Raw genomic sequence first — 10,635 nt, 5'->3', positions numbered from 1 at the left:
ACCAGCCTCTCACAACAACGCCAGTTGGAGCACTGACACAGATGGGTTCCTGGAACACTCACACAGTTGGGGAAGCCTGTACTGCAAGGGGCCCATCCTCCAGGAGAGAATTCCGGGTTGTGGGGGGTCCCCCCCTCATATATGGCATATACTAAATGATTTATAAATGTTAGCTGTGATTATTTTCATGATGATGGTTACATGATGTGGCTTCTCTAGACACATCCACAGCTTCCTGTCTCAGCCATTAAGTCGTGGCCAATGTCTCAGCTAGGAGCTCTAGATGTCAAATGGTTCAGGGGGCTCTGAAGGCAGGCCACATTCCTTAGCCCCTGGGCCGTTTGAGGGAGGTGAGGAGGTTGGAGACAGGAGCCAGGCCCCTGGGAGACCCGACCTCAGGGGCATAACGTCAGGGCACCTGGCATCCGCCTTGGCCTCCCCGTGAGGGGCCAGCAGGCCCGTTCCAGAGGGAGGGACAAGGCGAAGGCCCTGTGGAGGCCACCCTGGGGATTCGTGTTGGGTGTTGGCCCTGCTGTGGAAGGAAAGCAAGGTCTCTCTACTGTTTTCTGTGGCATTGGGTTGAAAACACAGGGGCGGGCAAGCACAGGTTCAGAGTTGTGAGGGCATGAAACGCAGAGTTCGTTCTCCTGTTATGTGTGAAGTACTGTGTTGTTTACTGTGGGACAGCTATGAACCTATGTTTGCGTGGCCCTGTGTATAAACTGGGCTGGTCACTCTGGGCAAGGCGAGGCTGGCACACGCTGACATGCCACACACAGTGACAGGCAGCTCCCCTTGACCCTTAGTGCTCAGAGCAGCTTCTGTCTCACCGGAGGCGAAGAAAGGGGAGCAGTGGGCTGGGGAAGGAGAGTGGACCCTGAAGGCCCTCCCACCCTGGGATGAGTCCGTCTGGGCTAAGGTCATCTGGCCTCCAATGTCAGGCAGCCAAGGAGCTGGATGGGACACCACATGCAAACACACAGTGCTGCTGTGAGACCCTTGCTTTCCAGTCTGCAAAGGGATTCCTGAGGGTCAGGGAAATGGGGAAAGGCCCGGGTTGTTTTTCCCATTCTCCTTCCCAGCCTTCAGCTAATGCCCTGGGGGCTCCTTGCAAGGGGCCTAACTTAATTAAAGCTTTAACCACAGAAGCTGCAGTGGGTCAGAGAGGTGGGGCCAGATCCATGGTGCTGGTCTTTGCCAAGGCCCCTGAGGGGCTAGTGTGTCCCCATGTGGGCCTCCTCCGCAGCCCACGTGAGGTGGCCGAGAGGCCCTGTCTCACTGTTAACAATACCAACTTACAAAAAAAAAAAAAAGAGAAGAAAAAATGCTAAAAATAAGAAAGGCAAAAAAAAAAAAAAAAAGAAAAAGTAAAAGGTAATTTTTAAAAAGTAAAAATAAAAGGATAAACAAAGAAAAACTGGAGAAAAACTAAAAGAATAAATAAAAATGTAAGAATTAAAATAAAAGGAAAATAATTAAAAATGAGAAAAATAAAAGAAGAAAAAGAAAAATGGGGGGAGAAGAAAAAATAACAAAAGGGGAAAAAGCAGAGGAAGAAGAAAAATCAGAAGCAAAATAGGCTGTGATGTTGTGACACAAGAAGAAATACACAGTTGGTCTCCGCCTCATCTTCCCTGCAGTTTCTGAAATCCTACTAATTTCCCGAGTAGTAGGAGTGAAAGGAGCATCTTTTGTTATTCGTAATAGGCCCCTTTCAACCAAATCAGAGTTTATGTTAATTAGATGGCTGGTGGCTAAAAAGCCTTTCCCAGCTTCTGAATGGGGGCTGGTTGCTATAGAAACCAACCATGTGACTGGAGGGTTGGACCTTTCGGCCAAACCCTACCTCCCAACTTCCTGGGAGGCCAAGGTGGCTGAGATTAAATTCAGTACCAATGGCCAGTCACTGGCTCAGTTGGAATCAATCGGACCTAGTCAGTGCAACCTCCATAAAAGCCCTAAGTGGACAGGTTAGAGTTGTGGGTTGGTGAGTGCATCCTGATACCAAGAGGGTGACACACCCCAAACTCCAGGGGACAGAAGCACCGAGCTTGGGACCCTTCCAGGCCTGCCATATGCAATTCTTCATCGGGCTGTCAATTTGTATCCTTTATAATATCCTTTGTAAACCAGTAATAAATTTTAAGTAAAGTGGTTCCCTGTGCCCTGGGAGATTACAGAAATTTATCGGCCCCAAGGAGGGGGACCTGAGAACCCTAATTTGCAGCCAAGTCAGAAGTGGAAATAACCTGGGGACTCACTACTTGTAGTTGGCAACTGAAGTGGGAGCAGCCTGTGGGCTGAGCCCCTCCTCACCTGCGGGACCTCGCTGGTTCCCGGACTTCGTTTGAGAAATGAACTGAACTGGAGGATGCCCAGGGGTGTCCATGGAAAGCTGAAGACTTGCCTGGTGTGGAAAACCCACACTCTAGGTGTCGGAAGTGTTGGGAGTAGAGAGACAGTTCTGTTTTACGGACAAAAATTCAAGGAGGATAAAAATCTAACTTTGGTGAAAGTTTTTCTGATGATCCAAAGCCAGCTTGCTGACCCAGAAGGCCCGCAAACCCAGGCCCAGGCAGGGATTTCTTTGTGCCGGAATTCCAGAACAACAGCTCCTTCTCAGGTCAGAGCAGGAAATGGACCAAACGCCACCAGGGGTGACCCAGCGATTTTCTCACTTTTTGGACTCTGTCCTCACCTTTTCAAACAAAGTGGGGAATGTCAAGAGCTTTTTGTTCATCTGCACTGCAGCGATCGATACCGACCTTATTACAGGAGCTTAAGTGACTTCCATTTCTAGTTTGAGAAGCCGTGCTAATTGTTGGCTCTTTGATGAAAGAGCTTCCACCTAAATTATTGAATTCTCTTTAAACTCTCAGTGATGGGCCTCAGAATGATGCCACAACTTGACAGGTGTTGGGACACACAGGAAAGTGGCCTGTTACACGATACACAATGAGGCACACTATTAACAGCCGAGGGGAGGACAGCTTGCGTCACATTTGCATTTCCTGCTTACCACGTGGCCCTGTTTCCTTGGAGCAGACTCCTCCTCTGGGGCACCTATGTAGTGGCTGCGTCCATGGGTCAAGAAGCAAGAATTCTACTTTCTCTGAGCACTGAATAGACATTTCAAAGAACAGTTTTTGGCCCAGAGCAAAGCTTAAAGGAAGTACAGGGGTTTCCTGTGTCTGCCCCTCCACACGTGTGCACCACCACTGCCCTGCACCAGAGGACCACGCTGGTGCCAATGACGGGCCTACACTGACACAGCAAAACCAGCCACAGTCCAGTGTGAAATGGGGTTCACACCTGCACATTCCGTGGGTGTCGACAAATGTGTGATCGTGTATCCTGCACTGTAGCATCGCACAAACTAGTTCTGCTGCCCTAAACATCCTCTGTGCTCCACCTACTCACCCCTCCTCCCCACGCAACCCCCGGCCACTCACCTTTGTATCGTCTCCCCAGTTTTGCCTTTTCCAGAAGGTCATAGAGCTGGAATCATACAGTGTATATCTTTCAGATTGACTTCTTTCACTCAGTAACATGCATTTAAGATTCCTCCCTGCTCTTCGTGACTTGATAGCTCATTGCTTTTCGGTGCTGAATACTATTCCGCTCTCTGGATGGACCACAGCTGATGTACCTGTCACCTACTGAAGGTCATCTTGGTTGGTTACCAGTTTGGCCATTGCGAATACAGGTGCCAAAAACATCTGTGGGCATGTTTTGTGTGGACACAATTTTCAACACCTTTGAGGTAAATACCAAGGAGAACGATTGCTCAATCACATGGTCAGAGTGTGTTTAGTTTTGTAACAAACCGCCAGACGGTCCCTCAGAGCGCCTGTGCCACTGTGCCTGCCCAGCAGCATCTGGCGTTGCTCCATGTCCTTGCCAGCATTTGGTGATTGGGATTTTGGCGATTTTAGTATGTTTGTAGCAGCGTCTCGTGATCATTTTAATTTGCGTATGATGTTTAGCGTCCTTTTTTATGTTTCTTTGCCAATACGCATCTTCTTCGGTGAGGTGTTTCTTTTGGCCTTCTGTCCATTTTTTAATTGGGTTGTTTGCTCTGGTTGTGTCGGGTTTTGAGTTCTTTCTATGTTTTAGGTAACGTTCCTTGATGAGACATGCCTTTTGCAAATAGTTTCTCCCAGTCTGCAGCTTGTCTGCATGTAGCCAGTGTCTTTTGCTGAACGGAAGTGTTTGTTCTGCCGAGGTTTTCATGGGGATTGCATCAAACCTGCAGGTCCGTGTGTGTGGGTAATAGGTCACCGAGGAGAGCCCTCCCGGCAGTGTGGGGGCACACGGAGGGCCACCCTGGCATCGAAAGGGCGTGGCAGGGCTGACACGCTGTCGCCACCAGCCTAGCAGGAGGGCTGACTCTCACACGAATGGGTGCGTCTCCTCTCACACTGGCCTCAGGCCCAAGTCACTGCACAGTGGCTATGCCTTTCCCTGTGAGCACAGCTCCCTGAGCAAACACATGCACACACACACACACACACACCCTGGGCCGGTCACCACGCACACCTGGCAAGGCTGTTGGGACACGTGCTTTTGTGGCCCGTGGAAAACATTATCAGGATTCCTGCCCAGACCCAGGAGAGTGATCTGTCCTTTCTTCTCTGGAGGCAGAGGTCTCCTTTTATGACTGACTGTAAACCCAGGCAGGACAAAAATAAGATACACATTCCAAAGACCTGTGTCACTCTCCCCAGAACTGGGTAAACACAGTGGCAGGGCGGGGGGGGGGGGGGGGGGGGGGCACCCAGTACTGTTCCTGGGACACAGGGCGGCCTTCTGTGGGGTTTATCCACGTGAGCTCCTCCCCACAGTATTTCCCTTCACTGTGGGTTCTCTCCAAAGGCGGGAGGAACCGGTTTCTCCCAGCCTCCTCCTCAAAAGCCAGGCTCCTGCACAGTTGTCTCTAAATCCGAATTTCTCGGGGATGAAGTCAGCGCAGAGACCTGGGGCTGCCAGAAAGCCACTGGGCACTGGGCGTCTGCAGGCCGTTAGCGGTAAGGATAGGTTACAACACCACCGATGCACTTGGGGCTGGTGTGGGAAGCAGACACCCCCGCCGATTACCTTGAGAACCGGTTATGTCTTTCACTGTCCCTGGTTGATTGTCTTTCTGTTTTGATTCTGGCCTCCAAATTACATCTATATTTAAACCCAAGTCTGCATTTTCCCACCTGGATAAATGCTGCCCTTCTGTGGCAGCTCCTGGCAAATGACTCCTGTTCTGAGCCCCTGCCAGGGCCTCTGTGGAGCCCCTGCTGAGACCCCCATGCACAGTTGGCCCCTCACACCCTGGTGCCTTCTCTTTGTCGGATCTCCCCCGAGTCTCCAGAGAGTGAGCCCCACCAGCAGCCACCAAACATTCATCCCTGCAGGTCACCCAGTGACTACTCATCCAGTCGGTTGTGAGTCAGTCGGTGCTTTAAACAGGTTCTAAGGCTAATACTCTTGTGCCATCCCATAAAAACCCTACTGCTGGCAAGAAATTCAGCGGATCATGCCCCTCCACTGTGCAGGATGGTATGGTGTTCACGAAAGACCCCCTACAATGAGGCTGTGACTCAGTAAATAAGAGAAAAGTTCCCCACAACCCGAATCTGGCCAGGAGCCAAGGTTTGAGGTGGCAGTTGGCCCAGGTGACAGTTTTCACTGGGGTCACCAGCCTCAGACCTGGGGAATCAGATGTCAGGTGGTTGCCCACTCCTATCTCTACTTTTTGGACAATTAAAATTTTTTTTATTTATTGATTTTTAGAGAGAGATGAAGAAAGAGAGAGAGAGAAAAATATTGATCTGTTGTTCCACTTATTCATGCATTTGTTAGTTGATTCTTGCGTGTGCCCTGACCAGGAATTGAACCTGCAACCGTGGCATATCAGGACGATGCTCTAACCAGCTAAGCTACCCAACCAGGGCCTCCTTGGAAAATTTGATCTGAGAGTGAATTAATGCCCTGGCTTTGGGTGAGCTCGGCTCTCCCTGTGAGTTCTCTGGGGTTTCTCCTTAGTTTCCACACGACCCATTTTCCATGAAGGAAATGCTCCCAGTGAAGCGACTCATGAGTTGAAGAGACGTGTGGACATTTCTGGGACCTCAGGAGGCATCAGCTCCCTGGCTCCACCCTCCTGCCCCCCGAACAACAAATGGTTTGTCTGGTCTGACACTCGGTGATTCACTTCACATTCAGGGCCCCTTGAGATCCAACCTTTCAGCCCAAGACCCATGAAGAAAAAAAAAAGCTCATTTTTTTCTGAAGAAGCAAAATTCTAGGAGCACAATTCTTCCTTTGAATTAAGTGGCAGCATGGTTGGGGAGGGAAAGGCCAGGCTTTGGAAGGAGGAAAGTCCTGCATTGTCCCTCCACCAAGAACCGTTTGGGGACGTTATTCTGAACCTCAGTTTCCTCACAGGTAAAATAGGGTTGCAGGGGGGTCCGTCTCCTCCAATCAGCCCCGGAGATTCCTGGTTCCTCAGAAAGGCTGGCTCCTTTCCCTTCCCTGGTTAATACAACGGCCGCTGTGCTGGCAGGAAAGCTGGAGGGTCAGTCCTGGTGCTGTCACCTGGCACTGTCAGCGACAGTTGTGTGACCCCCAGGAAATAGCTTTACCTGTCTGGGAGTCAGGTTTCTCTCCTGTCAGTGAGAGACACAGACCCACCGGTCTCTAGATGAGACTTTATTTTATGATTGTTGTTTTGATAAGCACTATTACCTGCCTGGGCATTTCAGTTCAGCATTGAAGAGCAAGAGTCTCAAGAGATGGGGGTCAGCTTTCCAGGGGTGGGTTTGGGGCTGGGGCTGTGGCTGAGACATCATCTAGGATCTGCCTGCCTGCGAGTCACTCAGCTTTTCGGGGCTCAGTCCCCTGTGGGTGGAACAGCAGAGAGCTGAGGCTGGCGAAGGGTGCGGAAACAGACCAAGAAGGAGAGTGTTGAAAGGCCATTAGAGGGAAAATGAGGCAGGTGTTCCCCAGGGGCCAGGTTACTGTTGGAGTCCCCAGCAGGTGGAGCTGGCAGCAGGCACCTGAGACCTGCCCGACCCAGATGAGACAATGGCGGCCCAGGTCTCCCCACCTGAGCTCCGTGGTTCTGATCGGTCTGTGTGTCCCCCCTACAGAAGCCACTTCTATTTCAGCTGGCCGTGACTCTAAGGAGGGAAACATCGGTGATGTTCAGCCCTAAAAATGGCAGGACCCGTTTCTTTAAGGAGCTGCCTTCGGGGGTGCTGTCGTTCTAGCCCACTTTCCACAGAGACTCCTGATTCTGTCTCCCGGCCCCACTGGTTGCCATAGGTACAAACTTTCCTTTTCCCTGTGGTGTGATTCACAGTGATGCTTGATTTAAAAGGGGGAGGACTCCTTTTCTGGCCTAACTCATAAGACACAATGAAACGGAGGTAGGGAGCAACCATTTCTAACCCAGAAATACAAAGAAATATTGATTTGACTTTCATTTACTTAAGAACCAGTTGTCATTGCAATTCAATTTCTCTACATTGTTCCGAATGTTTTAGACATTTCTCTCTAGTTTTGCTGTTGCATAACCACCGGCCCTTCCAAAGCAGTTGGGGCGCCGCGTTCCTGCGGAAGGAGCTGGACACGCGAGAAGAGAAGCCAAGGCAGCTGCCAGCATGAGCCGTGGGGCTGCTCGGGGCCTTTTCTTCTTTGGGAGACGAGTCCTGCCACCCACCCACACCCCGTCTCCCCCGTTTTCCCCACGTTTGGCAGGGTCACACCTGATTCCTTCATCAGGTGTGGGAATTCCCCTCCCCGGACATCTAGTGCCACTGGGTACCCTATCCATGGGGACCCTGGTTATGGGAGATAAAAGGAGCTTTCCTGTGACCCCCTAAAGATCACTGGGAAGGCCTCCTGGGGTCCACTTGCAACGACTGTGAGGACCAACCTTTGCGGCAGTAACCATGCATCAGGAGCTATGACAAATGCACAGTAACCCTAAGAGAATGGGACTATTGTTATTATTCCATTTAACAGATGAGAAAGCCAAGGCACAGGGTGGTTAGGGAAGTCAACCAAAGTCACACAGCTAGTAAAAGGGTGGAGCCAGTGTTGCGGACCGCTCTGCCTGGTTCTAAGAATTGTAACTCTACCCCTTGTGGCTAAGGAGGAGTCAGTGACCTCTGGAATGGGAGCCGCAGGAGACAAGGCTTGTCTCTGGTAGCAAACGCTGCCTCAGTTTCCTCTCCCTGCCCCCAAAGCTTGGTCGGAAGTCAATGACAAGTAAGACCCCTCACAGCAGGGGGCAACCTAGGCCAGCATGGGAGGACTCGGGGAGGCTGTGACAAAGAGGGAGCAATGGACGCTTGCCCCTGGGCTTTGACAAAGCCCGAGTTCCTATGTTCTCTGGGAGAAGTGCTTCCTGCCTCTAATACCCTGGAGACTGAATACCTGATGGGGAGAGGTGCAGCTCCTTGTCGGCCAGAGAAAAATCTGGCATTACAAAGACTTCCTGATAAACCTGTGAAATCCGCTCTGCTAAGAGTGCTTTCGTTCATATGTTAAGGGTTTGAGTAGGAAACCCTAAAACTCTGTTCCTGACAGATTCTGACTCTAACTAAGCCCTCAGATTTCTTTGATCCTTGCCGCCCTGTACTCCTGTGTATTACAACCCAATAAAAGCCCCTGGAGGAGGGGGCTCAACCCCTCTTTCCCCTGAGAAACTGGCCACTGCTCAAGGCCTTTTTCCTCTGGGAAACTGGCCACCTCTCCTCCCCAAGCAGATCACATCATGTCTCAGTCATGTTTACTCTCATCCGTGGCACATGGGGGGACTTGCAAGGAAAGTCGCCCCCACAAGCCAGGATAAAAAACCCAGAGTCCACACTCTTTAAAATTTTTTTTAAAATTTATTGATTTGAGAGAGAGAGAGAAAAACATGGATTTGTTGTTCCACTTATTTATGCATTCATTGGTTGATTCATGTATGTGCCCTGACCAGAATTGAACCTGCAACCCTGGCATATTGGGACAGCATTCTAACCAGCTGAGCTACCCAGCCAGGGCCCTGGAATCCACACTCTGAACCATCACCCCCACTGGCTCAAAATGATGCATCTGAGTGCCTGGTGCATTTTACTGATTACTGACAGGATGTGGAGAAATGGACCCTTTCTGTAGCAATAATGACTTTCTAGCCACAGGACAAATGCCCCTGGTCACTGAAACAGCTTGGCCAGCTTTTTTAACCTCCTGGGTTTCACTTTGCACCTTCTGTAACATGAGGTTAATAGTAATACCCACCTTCTAAGTTGCTGTGAGAATTAACGAGAAAGGTTTTCCGCCCAGCACCTGGCCCCTAGCCAGCGCTCAGTAAATGCTCCCTTCCATTCCTTCTCACTGCAGGTTTTCTGCCGCAGGTCTGAGTCACGCCCTTGGGGCTCAGCTTCCTACTAAAACCACAAGGGTAGCTGCTGTTGACAGAAAATAACCCCATAGATGAGCCAATGTTGGGGATTTTAAATTAGAAGCCCTTGAATTATATTTCTAGTATTTCCTGAATTATATTCCCAGTGTCTTTCTGACGCCTGGGCCATCAGAGGCAAAGTGCAAACTGGTCAATGTCACAGGCCCCTCTCGGTGTGCGACTGCTCCTTGGACATGGGCCACACTGGTTTCCTCATGGCTGAGTCACACACCCGGCAGTTCTGTCTCGCCAGCCAACATGAGTGCCGTCATGGCCATACGCGTTGAAAGGGTAGAAGGTCCGGGAGACTCGCCGTGCTTAGCCCACGGAGCCCTTCCAGCCGTGGGTCCCAGCGGCTCTGGAGCTGAGCTGGTGAAATTCACAGCCAGGACCTAAAATTCCCTCCCAGCGATGCTCCCACTCACGCCTGCCTTTTCCTCCCACAATTTTACAATCTAAATCCTTCCTAAGAGTTGCTGTGCATTTTTTTTTCCTGAGAATCATTTACACATAATCTAGACGTTAAGACACGTTTTGTCTGGTGGCATCACAGCACTGAGCACCACTATCTGCTTCCTGGCTGTGTCATTGTTACTCAAGAATGCCACAAGGCTTATGGGCCCCCACCTGTTTGCCAAACATTGTGACTGGGACAAGGGTGAAAGGGTGGGCCACACCTGGGCCTGGCCCGCGGGGATGCCCTGTGGGTGACGTGGAGGCAGCTGCACAAACACAGGCCCGAAGGCGGCGGGGACAGGGTGGGGAACCCACAGGGCTTCCCAAGGAGGAGGAGGAGGAAGAGGAGGAAGGGGTGGGATCTGGTCTGCCTCCTTCAGACTGGTGAGGACCAAGTCCCACTGTGGGTGCCCACGGCTCTGCCCCCACCTCCTGCCTGCAGACCCTGTGTGTCTGGCTCCCCCGTGAGTGCACTTCCCTCCGCTGCCGCCTCTCGCAGGGGCGCTCCCGTGCACTCGTGGGCAGCGGCACCCCTCCCCGTGCTCTGCCCAGCTGGCACATCCTCTCTCCTCCCAGTGTGTACCACCATTTGAACATTCCATGTATTTGTTCGCTCGGACATTCTGTGTCCCCCCACCTGGGAGACACTCCGTGAGCATCTGCCGAGTGACCGGCAGAGCCTCGGAACGAAAATGAACAAACAGACAACACACTCGTTGGGTGTCAACGTC

Source organism: Artibeus jamaicensis, unplaced genomic scaffold (genome assembly GCF_021234435.1).
Source record: "Artibeus jamaicensis isolate MK-2021 breed Jamaican fruit bat unplaced genomic scaffold, CSHL_Jam_final contig_1016, whole genome shotgun sequence".
Taxonomy (NCBI): domain Eukaryota; kingdom Metazoa; phylum Chordata; class Mammalia; order Chiroptera; family Phyllostomidae; genus Artibeus; species Artibeus jamaicensis.
Note: the sequence above shows the minus strand (reverse complement) of the source record.